A 25241-nucleotide genomic window follows, 5' to 3' on the forward strand; every position below is an offset into this window, starting at 1 on the left:
GAGTTGGGTAGAGTAGAGAGGGATTAGGGAGGAGACACAGGCGACCTGGTGGAGAAAAAGGAGAGTTCAAAGGGAGAGAGAGCAGTCAAGCCAGTAATCTCGCTCCATAGTGAAAAATGGGTACTGAAGATTGGGTTCTTAAAGGTACAAAATTGGTAACAAATACATAAAAGCAAAAATTAAAAATCTAGAGTAGAGTTTGGAATTTCAAAAATATGATGTTAAAGAAAAGAAAAAGGGAAAGAAAGAGAGAAAAAATGAACAAACAAAAACAAACAAGGTTGCAAAAATTATAAAGAGAATATAGGTACAAAATTAATAACTAATTCCAAAAAGCAAAAGTTAAAAATCTAGAGTAGAGTTTAGAATTTCAAAAATACAATGTTAAAAAAGAAGAAGAAGAAGAAAAAGAAACAGAGAAAGAAAAAAAAAAAAAACAAAGTCGCAAAAATTATAAAGAAAATACAGGTACAAAATTGATAACAAATACCAAAAAGCATAAATTAAAAATCTAGAGTAGAGTTTGGACTTTCAGATATACAATGTTATATAAAAGAAGAAGAGAAAGAAACAGAGAAAAAATAAAGTCACAGAAATTATAAAAAAAAAACTATAGGTACAAAATTGATTACAAATATGAAAAAGCTAAAATTAAAAATCTAGAGTAGAGTTTGGAATTTAAAAAACACAATGTTAAAGAAAACAAAACAAAACAAAAAAACAAAAACAAGGTCAAAAAAATTATAAAATATATATATATGAAGTTTACTTTAAAAAAAAGGTCTTTTTTTTTGCAAAGTAATAGGTTATAAAAGTGAAAATTAAAGGAATAATAGAGGACTTAAAATTTTTTTAAAAATTAAAAAAAAAAAAAAGAATGATCGTAAAAATAGTAAAAATATATCTAGGGCTTTCTCTGGTTTTGTTGTGAGTATTGTGGGTTCAGTTCATTTTTGGCTAGTTCCTTAGTCCAACTTATATTTCTCAAGATCTATAGGCCCCTTCCTATGAAGTCGGTACTAACCACCGGGTTTTAATCTATTGCCTGTAGCTTCCAAAGCGGTTCCCTCTGTTATAGCTTCTTCTGTTTGCTGGTCTCTTCAGTGTCTGGTTTCCGCCCTGACACAAAGGGGACGGTGGAGGACACTTTTTTTTTTTTTTTTTTTAGGCTCACTTGTTCAGTCGCACTGAGGGGAGGTAGGGAGGGATGCTGCAAACAAATAACACTGGCGTGTGCTCGCAGTGCTTCAGCCACACTGGGTCTGCCCCCGCTCACGGCACATGTAGCCTCCCTGCCCACACTGCTCAGGCTCTAGGTTGCTCCGCCGGGAACCATCCGTGGCTGGCCCTGGGCTGCCTGCACCTCCCAGGTCCAAGCTGCTCAGGTTCAGGCACTCGGGTAGTCCTCAGAGGCCCAGACTTGATTGGGCCTGCGTTTTGTGCCCTTCTGAGGTCCGAGCAGCTCAGGTGATGAGGTGTTTGGCCAGCGCGATTGCTGTGACTTATCGCTTCCCCGCCGCTCCATTATCTAGGTGTACAACCGGTGCACCTTCTCAGGCAGATGTTGACCGTCCAGACCCCCAAGAAGTTTTAGTTAGCAAAGAAGCCTGCTTACAGTTTTATAGATAATGTCTCTCTGGGGCTGCGATTGCCCCCTTCCAGCTCTGGCTGCCTGTCACCGGAGGGGGAAGGTCTGCAGCCGGCTGTCTCTGTTCAGTCCTTTGTTCCGTGCATGGACCTAGTGGTGTCTTAGGTTAGGGCTGGCTTTTCACGTGGTAGATATCCCACAGTCTGGTTTGCTAGCCCAAATTATTTCTCTCAGATAGCGCTCAGGGTATTCAGTTCAGATCTTTACTCTAAGCGATGCAGCCCGTGCTGCACCTCCTTGCCCAGCCCCCGCTTGCTAGTGGCCTGTGCAGGCGTCTGCGCTGCTTCTCCGCTGGGGGAGTTACCATAGGGCTCACAATCTGCTGGTTTTAATTGTTTATTTATTTTTCCTCCCTGTTATGTTGCCCTCTGTGCTTCCAAGGCTCGGCACAGATTCAGCAGTGAGAAGGTTTCCTGGTGTTTGGAAACTTCTCTCTTTTTAAGACTCTCTTCCCGGGACAGAACTCCGTTCCTCCCTCTTTTGTCTCTTTTTTTGTCTTTTATATTTTTTCCTACCTCCTTTCAACGACTTGGGTTGCTTTTCTGGGTGCCTGATGTCCTCTGCCGGTATTCAGAAGTTATTTTGTGGAATTTACTCAGCGTTTAAATGTTCTTTTGATGAATTTGTGGGGGAGAAAGTGTTCTCCCCATCCTACTCCTCTGCCATCTTGGCTCCTCCTCTGGACATGAGTTTGAGTAAACTCCAGGAGTTGGTGATGGACAGGGAGGCCTGGAGTGCTGCAGTCCATGGGGGTCACAAAGAGTTGGACACGACTGAGTGACTGAACTGAACTGATTGTCCTGTAATGCAAAAACAAACCAATCTTAATAAAACTGACAGAAACAATTTTTGAATGAGATAGAAATTAGGACTAGGAGAATAAGTTCGTATTTTAAAAATATCACTCCATTGTAACAGTACCAATGAGGACTTCCCCAGTGGTCCAGTGTTTAAGAATCTGCCTGCCAATGCAGGGGACATGGGTGTGATCCCTGGTCTAGGATGAGTCCACATGCCATGAGGCAAGTAAGCCTGTGTTCCACAACCACTGAGCTCACGCCCTAGAGACTGTGCTCTGCAACAAGAGAGGGCCCCACAGTGAGAAGCAGTGCACTGCAATGGAGAGTATCCCAATCACTCCACAACTAGACAATGTTCTAATGCAGCAGTGAAGACCCAGCACAGCCGAAAAAAGAAAATAAATAAATAAGTAAAAATACCAGTGATAAATAGACCAATTAACTTTTATTTATTTATTTTTTTTACCGCTGATACTTTCATAGACAGCAGTTATTTGAAGATCATCTATACTTTTTGAGAACTTGCTTCCTAATCTCAAATCAGTCCAAACTCAATGGCAGTAGAAACTTCAATCCCATTAAAGGCTTTTGGACCTGGTGGACTAGAATGCTTTAGAATGATACAGTGTTGAAACCTTGCTTTCTCTATTGTTTTTCCCAAAAGCTATAGTGATAATTGCAGAACGACAAAATCTGGGATTGGTTTTGTTTAAATCACCATTTTCACTTTCTGACTTTTCTGGTTAGCCACCTAACATGAAAGATCTGACATCAGATCTTGCTGTCATAAAACCAATATTATATGGTAATCAGGGGAGTTCTTTTATCTATTTGTATCAGCTTTAGAATAAAGCATGAATTTAAGACATTTCCCTTAATAAGTACCCTTGAAGCCAAGAAGCTTAGGAAAGGTCAACACATCTGCAAAGATCTTTCAGAAAATGAGATGAGGGTGTGGTGCATGTGTGCTCAGTTGCGTCTGACTCTCTGATTATCCAGCAAAAATACTACACTGGGTTGTCATTTCCTTCTCCAGGGGATCTTCCCAACCCAAGGATGGAACCTGTGCCTCCTGCGGCTTCTGCATTGGCAGGCAAATTCTTTACCACTGAGCCATCTGGGAAGTTTTATTAAATTTTCTTGAGATTAAAAAAAATTACATAAAAACCACTCCTTTAAAGTTGCTTTTCAGTATTTTTAGTGTAATAGCAGAATTGTGCAGTAATAGCCATTCATCCCTAAAGCATTTCTGTGCATTTACCATTTTTAGATTTTTTTATATACATGAAATCATACAATATGTGGTCTTTTATTATTGGCTTTTTCTGAGTGTAATGTTTTCAAGATTCATTCATGCTGTAGCTTTTGTTGGTGTTTCATTCCTTTCTTTTGCTGAGTAATATTCCAATTTCCTTATCCATTCACTAATTGATAGACTTTTAGGTTGCTTTCACTCTTGGGCTTTTATGAGTAATGCTACCAAAAATATTCATATGAAAGTTTTGTATACATAGGTGTTTTCATGTCTCTTGAGTAGTTATTTATGAGTACAATTGCTGAGTAATATGGTAACACTATGTTTCATATTTTGAGAAACCATCAAACTCCTCCAAAGAGATTGCATCGCTTTATATTTCCATCAGCAATATGAAAGTTCTGAGAGCTCCACATCCACATAACACTCACTGTTCGAGTTGTTCAGTCTCTCAGTCATGTCTGACTATTTGTCACCCTATGGACTGCAGCACACCAGGCTTCCCTGTTCTTCACTATCTCCCTGTGTTTACTCAAACTCATGTCCATTGAGTCAGTGATGCCAACCAACTATCTCATCCTCTGTTGCCCACTTCTCCTCTTGCCCTCCGTCTTTCTCATTCTCAAGGTCTTTTCCAGTGAGTCAACTCTTTGCATCAGGTAGCCAAAATATTGGAGCTTCAGTTTCAGCACCAGCCCTTCCAATGAATATTTGGGGTTGACTTCCTTTAGGATTGACTGGTTTGATCTCCTTGCAATCCAATGGACTTTCAAGAGTCTTCACCAGACCACAGTTTGAAAGCATCAATTCTTTGGCACTCAGCCTTCTTTCTGGTCCAACTCTCACGTCCCTATATGACTACTGCAAAAAACATAGGTTTGACTATACGGACCTTTGTCAGCAAAGGAATATGTCTGCTTTTTAATACACTGTCTAGGTTTGTCATAGCTATTTTTCTGAGGAGCACGTGTCTTTTAATTTCGTGGCTGCTGTCACCATCTGCATTGATTTTGGAGCCCAAGAAAATGAAATCTGACACTGTTTCTACATGTTCCCCATCTATTTGCCAAGAAATGATAGGACCAGATTTTCTTTTCTGAATGTTGAATTTTAAATCAGCTTTTTCACTCTCCTCTTTCATCTTATCAAGAGGCTCTTTAGTTCCTCTTTGCTTTCTGCCAATAGGGTGATATCATCTGAATTTCTGAGGTTGTTTATATTTCTCCTGGTAATCTTGATTCCAGCTTGTACCTCATCAGTCCAGCATTTCACATGATGTACTCTGCATATAAGTTAAATAAGCAGCGTGACAATATACAGCCTTAACATACTCCTTTCCCAATTTGGAACCAGGCCATTGTTCCATGTCTAGTTCTAACTGTTGCCTCTTGACCTGCATACAGATTTTTCAGGAGGCAGGTAATGTGGTCTGCTATTCCTATATCATTAAGAATATTCCACAATTTGTTGTGATCCATGCAAAGACTTTAGCATAGTCAATGAAGCAGACTTTTTTTTTTTTTTTAATTCCCTTTATTTTTCTATGATCCAACAGATGTTAGCAATTTGATGTCTGGTTCCTCTGCCTTTTCTAAATCTAGCTTGTGCATCTAGAAGTTCTCGATTCACTTACTGCTGAAGCCTAGCTTGAAGGACTTTGAGCATAGTCTTGCTAGCATGTGGAATTTCTGTCAACAGTCTGAGAGCTCCGTGTCCACAAAGCACTCATTAGTGTCCTGCTTTTTAATTATAACCATCCAAGTGGATGTAAAGTGGTATCTTACTGTGGTTTTGATTTGCATTTCCCTGATGAATAACTGTATCGAACATCTCTTCATCTGCTCATTGACATTTGTACATACTCTTCAGAGAAGAGGAGTCAAATCTTTTTTCTATTTTTTAGAAATTGGATATGTCTTTTCATTGTTAGGTTCTAAGAGTTGGTTCTTTTTAAATATTTTTCTGGGTAATAGCCCCTTCTCAGATGATAAGTGATTTGCAAATATTTTCTCCCATCCTAAGAGTTCTTTTGACTTTTTCAAATAGTGTCCCTTGGAAGACAAAATTTTTTAATTGTGATGAAGGCTTAATCACCTTTTTTTTTCCTTTTATTGATTTGATTTGGGTCATATCAAAGAAAACATTGCCTAAAGGAAGATCTTGAATATTTATTCTTATGTTTACTTAATAGTTATATACTCCCAACTCTTGCATATAGGATTTTGAACAATTTTGATTTAATCTTTGTTAACATTGTGAGGTAAGGGGCCAACAGTATTCTTTTCCTGTGGATTGTCAGTTACACAGCACTATTTGCTGCTAAAACTAGACTTTAGACATTGTTGTCTGAAATCAGTTGACCAAAAATGAAAGCTTTATCTCTGTACTCCAGTTCTGTTCCATTGATCTATATCTCTGTTTTTATGACCGTATCATATTGTCTGGACTATTATAGTTTTATATTGTGCTTTGAAATTGTGAAGTATGACTCCTACAACTATTTTTTTTCTTCTTCTTCAAGACTGCATCAACTATTTCAGATTTTTCTCATTTTTAGAATCAACTTATCAATTTCTTCAAAAAAGACAGCATAGGTGTTGAGCGGGATTACTGTTGCATTTTTAGATTATTTTTTTTAAAGTATCACCATTTTAACAATATTAGATTTTCTAATTCCTGAACACAGAATGCCTGTTTTTTTAACTAAGTCACCTTCAGTTTCTCCCAATGATGTTTTGTAGTTTTCTGTGTATGAGTCTTATACATTTTTTTGTTAAGTTTATTTCTAAACATTTATTTTCAATACTATTATAAATATATTTTTCTCTTAAACTTATTTTTACATTATCTTTGCTGTTGTAGAGAAATCAAATGTATTTTTTGTATTAGCCTTATATTGTGCAAACATGCTGAACTGTTTAATAACACAAACAGTTTTTTTTTCTAATTCCTTAAGATTTTCTACATCCAATATTATGTTATATGTGAAGAGAAACAGATTTATATGTTGTTTACTTTTCATTATGGATGTCTTTTTTTTTTTTTTTTTCATATTTTCAGCCCAACTCTCCTGGCTACATCTTCCACTATGATTTTACAAAGTGTTGAGAATGGACATCTTTGTCTTATTCCTGAGCATCAAAATACAGCTGTTGGTCTTTTACAATTATTATGAAACCTGTGAGTTTTTCATAGATTGCCTTTATCAGTGAGAATATTCCTTTCTATTTTTTATTTATTTTTTATCAAGAAAAGTCATTAATGCTTGAAAGATGAATTTTATGCATCTATTGAGATTGTCATCTGGCTTTGCAATTTATTATATTAATATGTTTTACATTGATTTTTGAATGTTGAACCAACTGCATTCCTGGGATAAATCTCAATTGTTCTTGGTATGATCTTTTTTATATATTGCTGTATTTAGTTTGCTAGTATTTTGTCAAAGAATTTATGTCTATATAAGATATATTCATTTCTTGCCTTTTATTTGATATCAAAACAGTATTGGCCCCATGGAATGCATTGTGAAGAGTTTCTTCTGCTGCTGCTGATTAAACTGACTTGTAAAGAATTGATGTTAGTTTTTCCTTACAGGGTTGTTGTGACTTGTCTTAGAAGACCTGTGTGAGCCTGAACTTTTCTTTGAGTAAAATTTATTGAATAGTAATTTATATTTTTTTAGTTTTTTTAATGTCTTTTTTTAAACTTTTTCTTGAATGAATTGTGGTTCTATGTGTCTTTCTAAGAATTAATAAGTTTCCTCTAGTCTAATTTTCTGGCACATGTTTGTTCATAATATTTCCTTAAAAGGTTCTATATTTCCCTAAAGTCTGCAGTAATGCATCCTCATTCATCCTTGATTTTATTAATTTATGAAATCTCTCTTTTTTCATTGTAGTTAATTTAAAGATTCATCAACTTTTTTGATAGTTTTAAAGAACAATTTTTCAGTACTGTTGATTAATAGCTATCATTTTTCTGTTATTTCCTTCATTTCTTAATATTTCCATTCTGTGCAATATCATTTTCTTATCTATACCTTCTTGGAATTAGTGCAGTATTTCCAGCTTCTTGAATAAATCTTGACAATCAAATGAATCTGTATAAGGGGGTTTTAAAGGATAAACAATAAAGATAAATAAAAAATCAATATGTTGAAGTCTCATTGCCAGCTCACTTGGCCCCAGTTCTTTTTACAATAATGGTGGATAGCATGGAAATTTAATGATAGCATCAGTTCAGTTCAGTCACTCAGTCATGTCCAACTCTTTGCAGCCCCATGGACTGCAGCACAACCAGGCTTCCCTGTGCATCACCAACTCCCGAAGCTTGCTCAGATTTATGTCCATTGAGTCAGTGATGCCATCCAACCATCTCATCCTCTGTCATCCCCTTCTCTTCCTGCTTTCTATCTTTCCCAGCATCAGTGTCTTTCCCATGAGTCAGTTCTTCACATCAGATGGCCAAAGAATTGGAGCTTCAGCTTCAGCATCAGCCCTTCCAATGAATATTCAGGACTGATTTCTTTAGGATTGAATAGCTCGATCACCTTGCAGTCCAAGGGACTCTTAAGAGTCTTCTCCAACACCACGGTTCAAAAGCATTAATTCTTCATTTTTCAGTGCTCAGCTTTCTTAATGGTCCCACTCTCACATCCATACATGACTACTGGAAAAACCGTAGCTTTGACTAGACAGACCTTGATTGGCAAAGTAATGTCTCTGTTTTTTAATGTGCTGTCTAGGTTGGTCATAGCTTTTCTTCCAAGGAGAAAGTGTCTTATAATTTCATGGCTGCAGTCACCATCTGCAGTGATTGGAACCACAAAAAATGAAGTCTGTCACTGTTGCCATTGTTTCCCCATCTATTTGCCTTGAAGTGATGGGACCAGATGCCATGCTCTTCGTTTTCTGAGTGTTGAATTTTAAGCCAGCTTTTTCACTCTCCTCTTTCACTTTCATCAAGAGGCTTTTTAGTTCCTCTTCACTTTCTGCCATAAGGGTGGTGTCATCTGCATACCCGAGGTTATTGATATTTCTCCTGGCAATCTTGATTCCAGCTTGTGCTTCCTCCAGCCCAGCGTTTCTCATGATGTACTCTGCATGAAAGTTAAATAAGCAGTGTGACAGTATACAGCCTTGACGTACTCTGTTCCCAATTTGGAACCAGTCTGTTGTTTCATGTTCAGTTCTAACTCTTGCTTCTTGACCTGCATACAGATTTCTCAGGAGGCAGGTAAGGTGGTCTTGTATTCCCATCTCTAAGAATTTTGCACATTTTGTTGTGATTCACATAGTCAAACACTTTTGCATAGGCAGTGAAAAAGAAGTAGATGATTTTCTGGAACTCTGTTGCTTGTTCAATGATCCAGTGCATGTTGGCAATTTGATCTCTGGTTCCTCTGCCTTTTCTAAATCCAGGTTGAACATCTGGAAGTTCATGGATTATCTACTGTTGAAGCCTGGATTGGAGAATTTTTATCATTACTTTGCTAGTGTGTGAGATAAGTGCAATTGTGCATTAGTTTGAACATTCTTTGGCATTGCCATTCTTTTGGATTGGAATGTAAAGTGACCTTTTCCAGGCCTTTGGTCACTGCTGAGTTTTCCAAATTTGGTGGTGTATTGATTGCATATTTTAACAGCATCATCTTTTAAGATTTGAAATAGCAGTTAATATTGAAAGAGCCAAAGACCATCAGTTTTTGATATATGGAATGCTGTGAAAGTTTTTAAGATGACAATGAATTAGATGTTATAGTGTCTTTTTTCTTTTTTAATGGGCTAGAAGTATGTTAGTCACTCAGTCGTGTTTGACTCTTTGAGACCCCATGGACTTTAGCATGCCAGGTTCTTCTGTCCATGGAATTCTCCAGACAAGAATACTGGAGTGAGTAACCATTTCCTTCTCCAGGAGATCTTCCGGACCCAGGGATAGAACCTGGTCTCCTGCATTGCAGACAGACTCTTTACCATCTGAGCCACCAGGGAAATACTCTGAAAACACCAATGCATTTTGGATATCTTACTTAATAAGCATCTCCTTTCCTGCTTCCTGTCTCCCACTGTGCCCCTCTCAGCATCACAGATATTCCAGATCCAGATTTCCTCTTAACAGCTTTCCCTCACTTTGTTTCTAGGTTCTGCTAAAGGGAAGCCCAAGTCAGAGCAATACCTATTACAGAAGCAAAAAGAAAAAAAGCAAATAAATCCAACATGGGAAAGAAATTCTCCAGAAGTTTTAAGACAGAGAGGAATTTGTCATTGGATGTTTGACTGATGGCCAAGGCTAAGAAATGTGCAGATGTCTGAACATCTTTGTAAATTCTATTTTAAAAAAGCCCCTGGAACACTCAGAAGATGATTTTCCACTAGGCCATTCAATGTCCCTGAAAAAAAATTAAGAATAAAATGTTTTATTTAATTTTTTATTTTGTTTTGGAGTGTGGTTGATTAAAAATGTTTTCTCAGTTTCAGCTGTACAACAAAGCGTTTCAGTATTCTTTTCCAATTAGGCTGTTACAGAACACTGAGCAGAGTTCCCTGTGATATACGGTAGGTCCGTGTTGGTTATCCATTTTGAATATGGCACCGTGTACGTGTCAGTCCCACGCTCCCTAACTATTGCTCCCCTGCACCACGTCCTACAGAACCGAAAGCTCATTCTCTAAGTCTGTGAGTCTGTTTCTGATTTGTAAATAAGTTCATTTATAGTTTTTTTTTTTTTCAGATATAAGATGACCTTGTAAACAAACTTTGCTTTAACAGGACACATTGAATATTAAAAATAGCAAAGCATTTTGAAAAGCAAATCCAAATAATCTTGAATATATAAATACTTGACTCAAAAGAGTACATAAAACAAAGGAGTAATTGATCCATTCTTTAAATGAGCATAAATGGATGAATATACATACATCTCTCTCTCTCTCTCTCTCTTTCTATATATATATATATATATATATATATATGTAAATCAACACATGAATGGCATGAAATGTAAGTGGTCAGATGGTCAATTGAGTTGGAAAATAGTTTGATTCCTTTTCCTTGTCTCATTTGTATGGCTATGCTTACAAGCGTACCTAAAAACCATTTCACATAGATTCTTTAAAAATATGTATCCTAGCATATGTGAAAATAAAGTTTCAAAGTGATTTTGGAAATGTTTTAAAACAAACCTCATAAACTATATTTTAATAAGCTATTGAAATACTTTTTTCATTAACTATAAAATCTTGTGTGGTGTTGTTACAAACATCTTGAAATTTAATACCTATTGCAACTGATGATTGGCATGAAGATATAAATAGCTATGAAGAAAAATATGTGTGGAAACAAGACTGTGGAACACTGGCTTCCTTTCTGGCTTGAGACACAACCAAAGAGAATATGTCATTGTCTTATAGAAACATTAAGAATGGGGACATACCGTTAAGGGGAGGACTCTCTTTAATTAGAATGAAAGAGCATAGTGATGCTCAGTAGCATTAGATGTCAGGGTATAAAAGAAAGAGGAAACAGTTCATGTTAAACCAAAATTTATTTTATCTTGTAAACATAAAAATTCATTAATTCGAGGTGAATTATTAGAACAAACCCATCACTGACACTAATGGGAAGACTTCTACTTTCCTAAAAGTTAGATGTACTTTAACTATTTGAAGCTTCAACCTACTTTACTACTGGGTGAACAATCTTTTAACTCATGTGCTTTTTTTTTTCTTTTTTAAGGATCACAGTTTGAGAGGAGCCAGAGGGAATACATGAGGAATCTCAACCTTGGGCTTTCTAAGGTGATAGCATTTTAAGAAACAGCAAAGATGCCAAACAAAAAACAAAAGTTGAGTCTTTTGTTGATATTAAATTCATTACGGTGCAGAGGTTTAATCAGTCACAAACTTCAGAAAATGTAGCTGAAAGGATGAGCAGGATTTTTACCATTATCTTTGTTTGTCTTTTTGCTCTCTGCTTCTATCTCTGGGCTTCTCTGGTGGCTCAGATGGTAAAGAATCTGCCTGCATTGCAGGAGACCGAGGTTCCATTCCTGGTTGGGAAGATCTGGGTTCCATTCCTGGGTTGGGAAGACCTGGGTTCCATTCCTGGAGAAGAAAATGGCTACCCACTCCAGTATTCTGGCCTGCAGAATTTCATGGACAGAGGAGCCTGATGGGCTGCAGTCCATGGGGTTGCAAAGAGTTGGTCGAGACTGAGTGATAACACTTTTTTTCACTTTCACTTTTTGTGTCTCCAGCGTCCCTTCCCTTCCTCTCATCCCCTTTCCTTCTCTCATCATTACTACTCTTCTGCGTGCGTGTGTCTGGCTGTCTCTCTCTATCCCATCACTGTTTGGTCTTTAAAAAATGTCATTATGTGATGCAAAATACACTGCTTTTCTTGGGTGACCATAGTATTTTCGTGTCCTTTACCATACTTGTGATCTCACACACCGTAAGCTTCATTTTAAGTCTAAAAATTGAGGAGTATGATAGAGCTGCATCCTGGAAGAGACAGCAAACTTCAGCACATGGTCACCAACAATTTTACTCATTTTTGGTGCAAGAAATGTTATCTCTTCTAAAAAAATTCTATAAATTCAGTGAGCTCATTTTATTACTGTCGAATAGAAAAAATAGGTAGAGACGGTATTAAAGTCTTCACTGAGAAACGGAGCAGAATTTTTTCCTTTCATAAATTAATTGTTGAAACAAACTTTGGAGACGTAATAGAATTAGATATAGCCAGTCTCCTATATCAAATTGGATACATTTGTACAGTACTAGTTGGATTTTAAGCTTAGTGATAAGGTCAAATGGAAAATTCAGTTTTTTTTTTTTAGAATTCTGATTCTAGGTGACCATATATATGTAATTGAAAAGTGCGGAGAAGGCAATGGCACCCCACTCCAGTACTTTTGCCTGGAAAATCCCATGGACGGAGGAGCCTGGTACGCTGCAGTCCATGGGATCGCTAAGAGTCGGACACGACTGAGCAACTTCACTTTCACTTTTCACTTTCATGCATTGGAGAAGGAAATGGCAACCCACTCCAGTGTTCTTGCCTGGAGGATCCCAGGGACGGGGGAGCCTGGTGGGCTGCCATTTATGGCGTCATACAGAGTCAGACACGACTGAAGCGACTTAGCGATTAGCAAATTGAAAAGTGAAAGGGTTAGTTGCTCAGTCATATCCAGCTCTTTGCAACTCCATGGACTCTAGCCTTCCAGGCTTCTCTACACATGAAATTCTCCAGGCAAGAATCCTGGAGTGGGTAGCCATTCTCTTCTCCAGGGGATTTTCCAACCCAGGGATGGAACCCGGGTCTCCTACACTTTCCACTTTCACTTAATGCATGAATGAACTGCTTAATGATGATTCTTCTAAAATAAATAACAATGTACATGGCCAACTCTTTTGCCCTTTTTAGGAAATTCTTTTACTTACCCATAAAATTAGCAACAAATGAAAACATTATTTGTTGGCATTTATTTACCATCTATACTTCTGAGTTGGAAGAGGGGTTCAAAATATTACCTATTGAGATTTAGAAGTTCAGTTAAATTCAGTTCAGTCACTCAGTCATCTCCAACTCTTTGCGACCCCATGAACCACAGCACACCAGGCTTCCCTGTCCATCAGCAACTCCCGGAATCCACCCAAACGCATGTCCATTCAGTCGGTGATGCCATCCAGCCACCTCATCCTCTGTCGTCCCCTTCTCCTCCTGTCCTCAATCTTTCCCAGCATCAGGGTCTTTTCAAATGAGTCAGCTCTTCGCATCAGGTGGCCAAAGTATCGGAGTTTCAGCCTCAGCATCAGTCCTTCCAATGAACACCCAGGACTGGTCTCCTTTAGGATGGACTGGTTGGATCTCCCTGAAGTCCAAGGGACTCTCAAGAGTCTTCTCCAACACCACAGTTCAAAAACATCAATTCTCATCAATTCTTCTGTGTTCAGCTTTCTTTATAGTTCAACTCTCACCTCCATACATGACCACTGGAAAAACCATAGGCTTGACTAGATGGAACTTTGTTGGCAAAATAATGTCTCTGCTTTTTAATATGCTGTCTAGGTTGGTCATAGGCACCATATAATCTTTAATGATGTTAAATACCTCATATATTTCTGAAAACCAACAGGAGCTTCATAATTATCTAGTATTTAGAATGCACCTTTCACTAAACTAACTGAATAATTCAGTTTACCAAATTATTTCTTTAGTATAGGAATTTTGTACATCAAGAAGCCTAAGGATTAATGACAAGAGGTAAAATACTGAACTTTTTCAAGAATAAATTTCCAAATAAATTTTAGAATATATATTTGAATATGGTTAAACTTGAAAGTTTTAAGCAAGTTTTGACTTTTCCATAGTCATGTATGAAGGCAACACACACACACGTACACTGACTACAAATAATGTAGAAAAAGACCTGTATTATCTGCATTTGACGAATAGTGAAAAGCACTTAAATTTAAAAAAAAAAAATTCTTTTTTTATTATATGAAATGGGGGTTTATTCTTAAACTCTCCTTACAAATATTCCATTAAAGAATTAAGTACAAAATATTGGCTCTTCCCTGGTGGCTCAGTGGTAAAGAATCTGCCTGCAATGTAGGAGCTACAGAAGATATGAGTTTGGTCCCTGGGTTGGGACATCTCCTGGAGGAGAGAATGGTAACTCACTCCAGTATTCTTGCTTGGAGAATCCCATGGACAGAGAAGCTTAGCGGGCTATAGTCAAAAGTGTTGGAGATGACTTAGCAACTAAACAATGACAACAACAACCAAATATTGAAGAGTACCCTGCTGCATCCCTGGATTTCAGAAGTTGAGTCATCTCATTTAGTGATTTGGGCTGGGGAACAGGAAACAAGGGCAGTTTTCAGCTCCTTCCTTCTGATGTTTGAGATTTAGAAGTTTAGGGCTTATCAATAGCCTTTGAACACGGCCACATCAGAGAGTCTAAGAATGGTGGGAATGAACTTTGCTAACCATTATAGTCCAGTACGTCTTGGAAAGAGAAAATATACACTCTAATTTAGGAACAAGGTCTGGAGTTGGATCCCCAAATTTAACATGGTGCAATTCCAAGTGTGATGAGTTTTAGGTATAATCTAGTCCAACCTGTTCATGTTCTTTTTGAAGAAACTGATGTCTGGAGTGGATTCATGATTGACCTTTAGCCACAGGTCAAGTTACTAGCCGTCCTTATCAATGTCTGACTGATCCTCTTTGCCCAGAAACTATACTTTAGTAATGAAAAGAGTCCTGGAGGAGAGAAGACCTGAGAGTCATATATTCATCCTCACCAAGCTGTTTCATTTCACATTATAAGCAATTGATTAAGTGGCCTTAAGTCCATTTGGCCATGAGTGTGATGCAATTATAAATAAAGGATGGGACGACTAAAGCCAGAAGCTAGATGAAGATAGCTGGATGGTTTCCAACAATGTCTATAATAGTGAAATGCAGTTGTTACGTGGAGTCTTGCAATTTACTGTTATTCCCCCCCTCCCCAAAAAAAACAAGCAATAAATAAATAATACAGATTAAAACCAATTTTTTTCCTCTATCCAGAGTGTTTTATAAAAAATACTGTTTGCCTTTATATTAAAATGTAAAATTGCTGCTACAAAAGTGTATCATTTAGCAGTTGCCCACAGTCAGTAATATAGAGAAAACCATAGGCAGAGTTTGGACACACGAAACACTTTAGTGACTGCCTTCATACACATGAAAAGGCGGTACACATCCATTGTCACAGTCGATTAACAGCTGTTTTGTGTTGTTACTCAAAAAGACTTTATTTTCTTATCTAGGGCAAGCCAAGGACTTTTGTGGGCTCTTTGGCTCCTAGCCTAGATTTTACAGGATTCTAGGGTTGTGTTGAGAATTCAAAACATCTCAGAAGCTCTCACACAGGCAGCCAAATCACTGAGTAGAAAACTATAACTCGATGATGTTACTGTTTTCTCCAACAGCTGACACACAGAGCAGCTGACTTTCAAAGGGTTGTTTTCATTAAGTTACCTCCCACCCAGTTAAACTCAATTTGGAAACAATCCCTCCACTTGCATAGTCTCAAATCTTCCTCACTGAGGTCTTACTAAATGAGGCCTTGTAGAAACTGCACCAGAGGGACTCCCTTATTTCAGACCAGTATGTTCTTTTAATGAAGCTGAGCAAATCTTGGGGCTAATTTAGCAAATTCATGTATTGCACAATGGTATTCTTCCAGTACTAATGGCCCTAAGACTCAGACTCATTCGCTCAGTCGTGTCCAGCTCTTTGCGACCCCATGGACTGTAGCCGAGCAGGTTTCTCAGTCCATGGGATTTTCCAGGCAAGGGTACTGGAGTGGGTTTCCATGGCCCCAAGAGATACGGCTTAATCCTCCATATATCATACTCTCTGCCCCTGTTTTTGGAAGTAGTCCTCTTCTCCCCTCAGGTATGCAAACCCTGTTGTAATGCATCACAGTTTAACTGGGGAGTGTGTTTAGATGGAGAACTGTGAAGCACTTCCACACATTAAAAACAAGCAACACATCCATTGGCCAGGATTCCATCTTCTACTCCCATATGGAAGCTCTGGCTTGACTGGAATAGGGCCTCAAGATCTCTTCCTGTAAGGTCTCTTTTTTACGACATCTAGGTGGCATTGCATCATAGTAAACACCCTCTTCCAACAACACAAGGGATGACTCTACACATGGACATCACCAGATGGTCAATACCAAAATTAGGCTGATTATATACTTTGTAGCCGAAGATGGAGAAGCTCTATATAGTCAGCAGAAACAAGACCAGGGGCTGACCATGGCCCAGATCATGAACTCCTTATTGCAAAATTTAGACTTAAATTGAAGAAAGTAGGGAAAACCACTAGACCATTCAGGTATGACCTAAATCAAATCAATTATGATTATTCAGTGGAAGTGACAAATAGATTCAAGGGATTAGATCTGATAGACAGAGTGCCTGAAGAACTATGAATGGAGGTTCATACAAGAAACAGTGATCAAAAAAATCCCCAAGAAAAAGAAATGCAAAAAGGCAAAATGGTTCTCTGAGGACACCTTAAAAATAGCTGAGAAAAGAAGAAAAGCTAAACGCAAAGGAGAAAAGGAGACATATACCCATTTGAATGCAGAGTTCCAAAGAGTAGCAAGGAGAGATAAGAAAGCCTTCCTCAGTGATCAATGCAAAGAAATAGAGGAAAACAATATTATGGGCAAGGCTAAGTATCGCTTCAAGAAAATTAGAAATACCAAAGAAATATGTCATGCAAAGATGGGCTCAATAAATGACAGAAATGGTATGGACCTAACAGAAACAGAAGATATTAAGAAAGGGTGGCAAGGATACAAAGAAGAACTATACAAACAACATCTTAATGACCCAGATAACCATGATGGTGTGATTACTCACCTAGAGCCAGACATTCTGGAATGTGAAGTCAAGTAGGCTTTAGGAAGCATCACTACAAACAAAGCTAGTGGAGGTGATAGAATTCCAGTTGAGCTATTTCAAGTCCTAAAAGATGATGCCGTGAAAGTGCTGCACTCAATATGCCAGCAAATTTGGAAAACTCAGCAGTGGCCACAGGACTGGAAAAGGTCAGTCTTCATTCCAATCCCAAAGAAAGGCAATGCCAAAGAATGTACAAACTACCACACAAGTGCACTCAACTCAAATGCTAGCAAAGCAATGCTCAAAATTCTCCAAGCCAGGCTACAACAGTATGTGAACTGAGAAATTCCAGATGTTCAAGCTGGATATAGAAGAGGCAGAAGAACCAGAAATCAAATTGCCAAAATCCCTTGGATCATCAAAAAAGCAAGAGAGTTTCAGGAAAAAACAAACAAACAAACAACATCTACTTCTGTTTTATTGACTATGCCAAAGCTTTTGACTGTGTGGATCACAACAAACTATGGAAAATTCTTAAAGGCATGGGACTACCAGACCACCTTGCCAGACTCCTGAAAAATCTGTGTGCAGGTCAAGAAGCAACAGTTAGAACCAGACGTGTAACAATGGACTGGTTCCAAAGGAGTACGTCAAGGCTGTATATTGTCACCCTGCTTATTTAACTTATATACAGAGTACATCATGTGAAATGCCAGGCAGGATGAAGCACAAGCTGGAATCAAGATTGCCAGGAGAAATATCAATAAGCTCAGGTATGCAGATGACACCACCCTTATGGCAGAAAGTGAAGAGGAACTAAAGAGTCTCTTGGAAACTGAAAGGGGAGAGTGAAAAAACCAGCTTAAAATCAACATTCAGAAAACAAAGATCATAGCATCTGGTCCCATCACTTCATGGCAAATAGATGAAGAAACAGTGGAAACAGTGGTTGACTTTATTTTCTTGGACTTCAAAATCATTGCAGATGGTGACTGCAGCCATGAAATTAAAAGATTCTTGCTCCTTGGAAGAAAATCTATGACCAACCTAGACAGCATATTAAAAAGCAGAGACATTACTTTGCCAACAAAAGTCCATCTAGTCAAAGCTATGGTTTTTCCCGTAGTCATGTATGAACATCAGAGTTGGACCATAAAGAAAGCTGAGTGCCAAAGAATTGATGCTTTTGAACAGTGCTGTTGGAGAAAACTCTTTATAGTCCCTTGGACTGCAAGGTGATCAAAACATTCAATCCTAAATAAATCAGTCTTGAAAATTTACTGGAAGGACTGATGCTGAGGCTGAAGTTCCAATACTTTGGCCACCTGATGCAAAGAACTGACTCATTGGAAATGACCCTAATACTGGGAAAGATAGAAAGCAGGAGGTGAAGTGTGATGACAGAGGATGAGATGGTTGGATGGCATCACTGACTCTATGGACATGAGTTTGAGCAAGCTCTGGGTGTTCGAGATGGACAGGGAAGCCTGGTGTGCTTCAGTCCATGGGGTTGCAAAGAGTCGGACATGACTGAGAACTGAACTGAACTGAACTGATTTGACATCTGTGTGAACTGAGTTTTCACATATTATTGATACATTTTGCCCAGAAATTAGAAAATAAACACTCACATTAAACACACATCTGCAAGAGTGAAAAGAGTATACAGATATCAGTTTAGGAGAGAAGGGAGAGGTACCTTAAAGTGATATTCAATCTTGATGGATGTTGGTATGGACCAGGTCAGGAAATCTAAAATGGTTTCTTAAGGGAAAAAATATAGGAAACAAAAAACAAAGAGGCTAGCTCTTTAGGAGTGTCAGTGTATGGAGAATGGAAAACAAGAAGTATACTATCTAGATGTGAACAAGAAAACAGAGTCAAGGTGATTTTGAGAATGAATCAGCCATTGAATTCAAAGGATAGATCCAGCAGCAGACTTCTTTGGGGTTGGCATAGAACTAGGTAAAACTCTGTGAGCATTCTGAAAAAGGACTGTCTTCTTTGCTACTCTTTAATTCTGGCTCATTTTATCATCTGTGGTGCTCTTTTTGACATTTTATTTAAAGTTGATGTTATCAAATGACTTAAGGGGAATGGTCACAAACATCTTGAAAGTGAAAGTCTTAGTTGCTCAGTCATGTCCAACTCTTTGTGACTATTATGGACTGTAGCCCAGGAAGCTCCTCTGTCCATGGAATTCTCCAGGCAAGAATACTGGAGTGGATTGACATTCCCGTCTCCAGGGTATCTTCCTGACCCAGGGATTGAACCATGTTTCCCACATTGCAGACAGATTCTTTACCATCTGAGCCAGTGGGGAAAGCCACAAACATCTTGAATAAAAGCCATTTCTTGAGTCCATGTTGGACCTTTGGATTGTGATGTGTCTCCCAATCCAACAGAGTATATGCTTAGACTTAAAAAATTCTGTATATATCATCCTAAGAAGAGATCTTAAAGATCAAACCAGTCAATTCTAAAGGAAGTCAACCCTGAATATTCATTGGAAGGACAAATGCTAAAGCTCCAATATTTTGCCTACCTGATGCAAAGAGTTGACTCATTGGAAAAGACTCTGATTCTGGGAAAGACTGAGGGCAAGAGGAAAAGGGGGCACAGAGGATGAGATGGTTGAATGGCATCACTGAGGCAATGGACATGAGTTTGGGCAAACTCCCAAACTTCACTATCCAAGAGGAAGTGAAGGACAGGGAAGGCTGCTGTACTTCTGTTCCTGGGGTTGCAGAGTCAGACTTGAGTTAGCAACTGAACAGCAACAAAGAAGAGGTCAGCCTCAAATTTAATTATACATGTGCTGAGATGTGACACCTAAGTCACAGAGTTAAGAAATTTTATTTATATAAAAATGTTTTGCCTCACTTTTTCTTCTTAAGTATCATATAGAGTTTATCCAATATTAGTGGTTTGTTGTCCAGTATTATTGGTGGTGTTGTCCAGTATTACTCATCAGTCAGTTCGCTTCAGTTCAGTCACTCAGTCATGTCTGACTCTTTGTGATCCCATGGACTGCAGCACACCAGGCCTCCCTGTCCATAACCAACTCCCGGAGTTCACCCGAACTCTTGTCCATCGAGTCGGTGATGCCATCCAGCCATCTCATCCTCTGCTGTCCCCTTCTCCTCCTGCCTCAATCCCTCCCAGCATCAGAGTCTTTTCCAATGAGTCAACTCTTCACATGAGGTAGCCAAAGTACTGGAGTTTCAGCTTTAGCATCATTCTTTCCAAAGAACACCCAGGACTGATCTCCTTTTGAATGGACTGGTTGGATCTCCTTGCAGTCCAAGGGACTCTCAAGAGTCTTCTCCAACACCACAGCTCAAAAGCATCAATTCTTTGGCACTCAGCTTTCTTCAGAGTCCAACTCTCACATCCATACATGACCACTGGAAAAACCATAGCCTTGACTAGACGGATCTTTGTTGGCAAAGTAATGTCTCTGCTTTTCATATGCTATCTAGGTTGGTCATAACATTCCTTCCAAGGAGTAAGCGTCTTTTAATTTCATTGCTGCAATCACCATCTGCAGTGATTTTGGAGCCCCCCCAAAAAAGTCTGACACTGTTTCCACTGTTTCCCCATCTATTTCCCATGAAGTGATGGGACCAGATGCCATGATCGTGATTTTCTGAATGTTGAGCTTTAAGCCAACTTTTTCACTCTCCTCTTTCACTTTCATCAAGAGGCTTTTTAGTTCCTCTTCACTTTCTGCCATAAAGGTGGTATCATCTGCATATCTGAGGTTATTGATATTTCTCCCAGCAATCTTGATTCTAGCTTGTGCTTCCTCCAGCCCAGCATTTCTCATGATGTACTCTGCATAGAAGTTTAATAAGCAGGGTGACAATATACGGTCTTGAGGTACTCCTTTTCCTATTTGGAACCAGTCTGTTGTTCCATGGCCAGTTCTAACTGTTGCTTCCTGACCTGCATATAAGTTTCTCAAGAGGCAGGTCAGGTGGTCTGGTATTTCCATCTGTTTCAGAATTTTCTAGTTTATTGTAATCCACACAGTCAAAGGCTTTGGCATAGTCAATAAAGCAGAAATAGATGTTTTTCTGGAACTCTCTTGCTTTTTTGACATCTCCCCTTAGTCCCTTGTTTTTCTTTGCTTGTATACTAAACAGGTTTTAACTCCTTGTTTTTGTTTTTATGTATTTATTTTGTAATCCATCACTAACCTCACAGTCCTTGAGGCCCAAGAAGTGAATGTGTGGTATAGAGATTCTGTCATATGCTTGTTTGTCTCGATTGTTATTCAAATTGCCAAATGAGATTTGATGGCTGACCACCAGCTCAGAAAACAGGCTGAGCAACAGGCCCATTGCACACCAGAAGGACTAGTACCAGGATAAAATTGATCCTCAGACTTGCAATTTATAGCTAAATAGGGAGTTAAATGATGCCCCCAATTAAGATTAAAAAAATCAGTGTTTTATGACAGGATAACCAATTAGAATAGTTCCAAAAGTTTAGGGAAAAAAAATAAACTTCACTACCACTGTGGCAGCACTAGTAACAAATTAAAAGAACAGAATTGTTTTCTCTTGATTGTTAAAAAATTAAAATTTCTTACTTGGCAGCTGGCTGCAATCTAAACCCACCTTTCTCTTGAAGGGCAGACAGTGTTTTATAAAATTCCTTATACATGTGCCAAGACCAGAAACAGATTCTCGGAGGACCCAAGGCAGAAAATCTGAGCTGAATTTCTCCCCATGAAAAAAAAAAAAATGGAGGGGGGGAGATATTTGGTGAACAGTAGGAAAAATGAACAAACTCTGAAGGACATTTGAAGATACTAATCTAAGCATATCAATGTACAGTATAGTGAGCATTTAAGAGGCCCAAGCCAAGGAATGAATGGTCCTGGTGATAAATCTTACTGTGAGAATACAGAGAAAGCAGTACACAGAGGCAAATCAAGTCAAATGTAAACAAATTTAAGATCTATGACTAACATTGATTTTAAAGGAAAATGAATAATGTAAGAAATCCTGATTAAGTAAATATGTCATGTTTTGTTTTCAGTTAAAATGGATTTTTAAAAAAAAATGAAAATAAGGATCCTACTCCCGTTTTGTTACTCTTGATGAATTACTTAGATCCTCTGCAATGCTATTTTCTTATCTGTAAAGTGAATAATGGCTAAACCATGAATCCATCCAGGCTAACTACAATACCAAAATTTCATGATTCCTTCATACTGACTGCTCCAGAGACAGTCTGTTGACAATGTAGCCTAATCAAAAGATCTTTTTTCAAGATATCTCTGCTGTAGTGTTTAGTGATGGCTACCACTCATTCTTTACTGTCTGTTGTATATGTCAAAGATTTAACTTCACAGGGTCCTGTGTTCTTCCTTCAATTTCAGGGGCATCACAATTGAATCTGTTAGGATACCTTGGGTAGCAAGATACAGAAATTCAAGTAAATTGACTCTAAAAAAATAAGGGAACTAACTGATTCATATGACAAAAAAATCAAATTTTATCACGCACTTATTTTTAGGTAGGTTGTTTGGGATATGATGTTATTTCTTTGAAAAATTTTCACTTCACGTCTACAGTTTAAGCTTTATCTATGGGTCATTTTTTTTAATTTTCACTGTGTCAAAATCGCTTTAACAATATTGAAGGGCCTCCTGGAAGGTACACATAGAAGCATTTGGGTCATTCATACTTAAATTGGGAATTTGAATCCCTAACCTCATGCTTCTCTTCCACTTTTTTGTCCAGTGACATAAAAACAAGCCGCCAAACAATATATTCACTTTAACTCCCCAAAAGTGTTCCAAAGAATCATATACACACTAATCCAACACCTTGTTTCTTAGAAATGGTTTATTAGGAATATCCAGTGAAGGTAGTTTACATATCAACATTGCCAGGTGACACCATGAGCTACCAGCAATCTCTTTACTACTGGAAATAGAGTCATTAACATCTTTATTTCTAATCAGCTTGGATTAGAGTATACTTGCTTTACCACGTTGTGTTAGTTTCTGCTGTCCAGCACAGTGAATCAGCTTTATGTGTACATACATCCCTCCTTTCTGGACTTCCTCCCCACGTCAGTCACCACAGAGCGCTGCGTAGTGCTCCTGTGCTCTACAGTAGTGACCTCAACTGTTGTCTGTTTTATACATGGTGGTGCATATATGTCAGTCTCAGTCTTCCAATTCATTCCATTTCCCCTTCCCCCTTTGGTATCCATATGTTTGTTCTCTACATCTGTGTCTCTATACCATTTTTCTAGATTTCACATAAATGCGTTCATACACAATATTCATTTCTCTCTCTCTGAGTTCACTCTGTATGACCAACTCTAGGTCCATCCACGCCTCTACAAGGGACCCAATTTCATTTCTTTTTGCTGCTGCTAAGTCGCTTCAGTCATGTCCGACTCTGTGCGACCCCATAGATGGCAGCCCACCAGGCTCCCCCGTCCCTGGGATTCTCCAGGCAAGAATACTGGAGTGGGTTGCCATTTCCTTCTCCAATGCATGAGAGTGAAAAGTGAAAGTGAAGTCACTCAGTCATGTCCAACCCTCAGCGACCCCATGGACTGCAGCCCTCCAGGCTCCTCCGTCCATGGGATTTTCCATCCTATTATATACATGTACCACATCTTCTCTATCCATCACTCTGTTGACGACATGTGGGTTGGTTCCATGTCCTGGTGGTTGTAAATAGTGCTGCAATGAACACTGGGTGTGTGTGTCTTTTTATGAATTATGATTTTTCTCTGGGTGTATGTTCAGTAAAGGTATCACTGGTTCATGGTGATTCTATTTTTAGTTTATTTAAATCTAATCACATGAGAAAGCTGATTTCAGAGACTCTAGGAGAAGGCGATGGCACCCCACTCCAGTACTCTTGCCTGGCAAATCGCATGGGTGGAGGAGCCTGGTAGGCTACAGTCCATGGGATCGCTAGGAGTTGGACACGACTGAGTGACTTCACTTTCACTTTTCACTTTCCTGCATTGGAGAAGGAAATGGCAACCCACTCCAGTGTTCTCGCCTGGAGAATCCCAGGGACGGGGGAGCCTGGTGGGCTGCTGTCTCTGGGGTCGCACAGAGTCGGACACGACTGAAGCGACTTAGCAGCAAGCAGCAGCAGCAGCAGCAGAAGCAATTTAGGAAACTCATCCTTAAGATTCTGTTCCTCTAGAATCATTATTGGTATCAAAAGCTATTAGTGAGGGTTCTCAAGAGAAACAGAACCAATAGGATAGATGGATATCTATAATACATATCTATAATAGAGATATATAAATATATAGATAATGTGTGTCTATCCATGTCTGTATGTATAGGTATATCTACATACATATGCATATATCTAATGTACATATGAAATACAGTAGTATATAAACATATATAGATATGTCTGTAGATACATATATGCAGACTATATAGACAGATATAAAAATGCCACGCATATCTCTGTATATATATGATTATGCATACATATGGTCTTCCCAGGTAGTTCAAATGGTAAAGAATCTGCCTGCAATGTGGGAGACCCAGGTTCGATTCCTGGTTCAGGAAGATCCCCTGGAGAAGGGCATGACAACGCACTCCAATATTCTTGCCTGGTGAGGTCCATGGACAGAGGAGCCTGGCAGGCCACAGAGTCACATAGAGTCAGACACAAATGAGCAACTAACACACACACACATGCATACATATGTGTTGTCTTTAAAATGCATGCATTTATATACACAAGTATATATAGACATGTTGTTTACACATATAGAGATGCATGTACTGTGATACATATAAACATATATGTGCTGTGCTGTACTAAGTTGCTCAGTGATGTCCAGCTCTTTGTAACCCCCATGGACTGTAGCCCACCAGGCACCTCTGTTCATGTGGATTCTCCAGGAAAGAATACTGGATGGGTTACTGTGCCCTTCTCCAGGGGATCTTCTCAACCCAGGGATCAAAACCAGGTCTCCCACATTGCTGGTGAATTCTTTACCATCTGAGCCACCAGGGAATACATACAGCTATATAATATGTATCTATATCTCTGTATTTGAGTAGACATTTATGCATGTATCTATATCTATCTATTGGTTCTGTTTATAGTA

At 38.6% G+C, this 25241-nt stretch overlaps 1 long non-coding RNA gene across 5 annotated transcripts in view; it reads left to right on the forward strand.

Annotated features, from left to right (window-relative positions):
• Positions 1 to 10131, forward strand: part of LOC147363893 (uncharacterized) — a 207239-nt gene extending 197108 nt beyond the window's left edge. For 4 of the 5 annotated variants that reach the window (XR_015133598.1, XR_015133599.1, XR_015133593.1 and 1 more), the window contains one exon: positions 9846 to 10129. This is a non-coding gene — a long non-coding RNA (uncharacterized LOC147363893). Of the gene's footprint in view, positions 1 to 9845 lie in introns of all 5 variants that reach the window. The other variant, XR_015133594.1, reaches the window with a different exon arrangement.
• The last annotated feature ends 15110 nt before the right edge of the window (positions 10132 to 25241 follow it).

This window comes from Bos grunniens, chromosome 10 (assembly GCF_055505025.1).
Source record: "Bos grunniens cultivar Pamir isolate PY7600 chromosome 10, Bosgru_T2T1.0, whole genome shotgun sequence".
Lineage (NCBI taxonomy): Eukaryota > Metazoa > Chordata > Mammalia > Artiodactyla > Bovidae > Bos > Bos grunniens.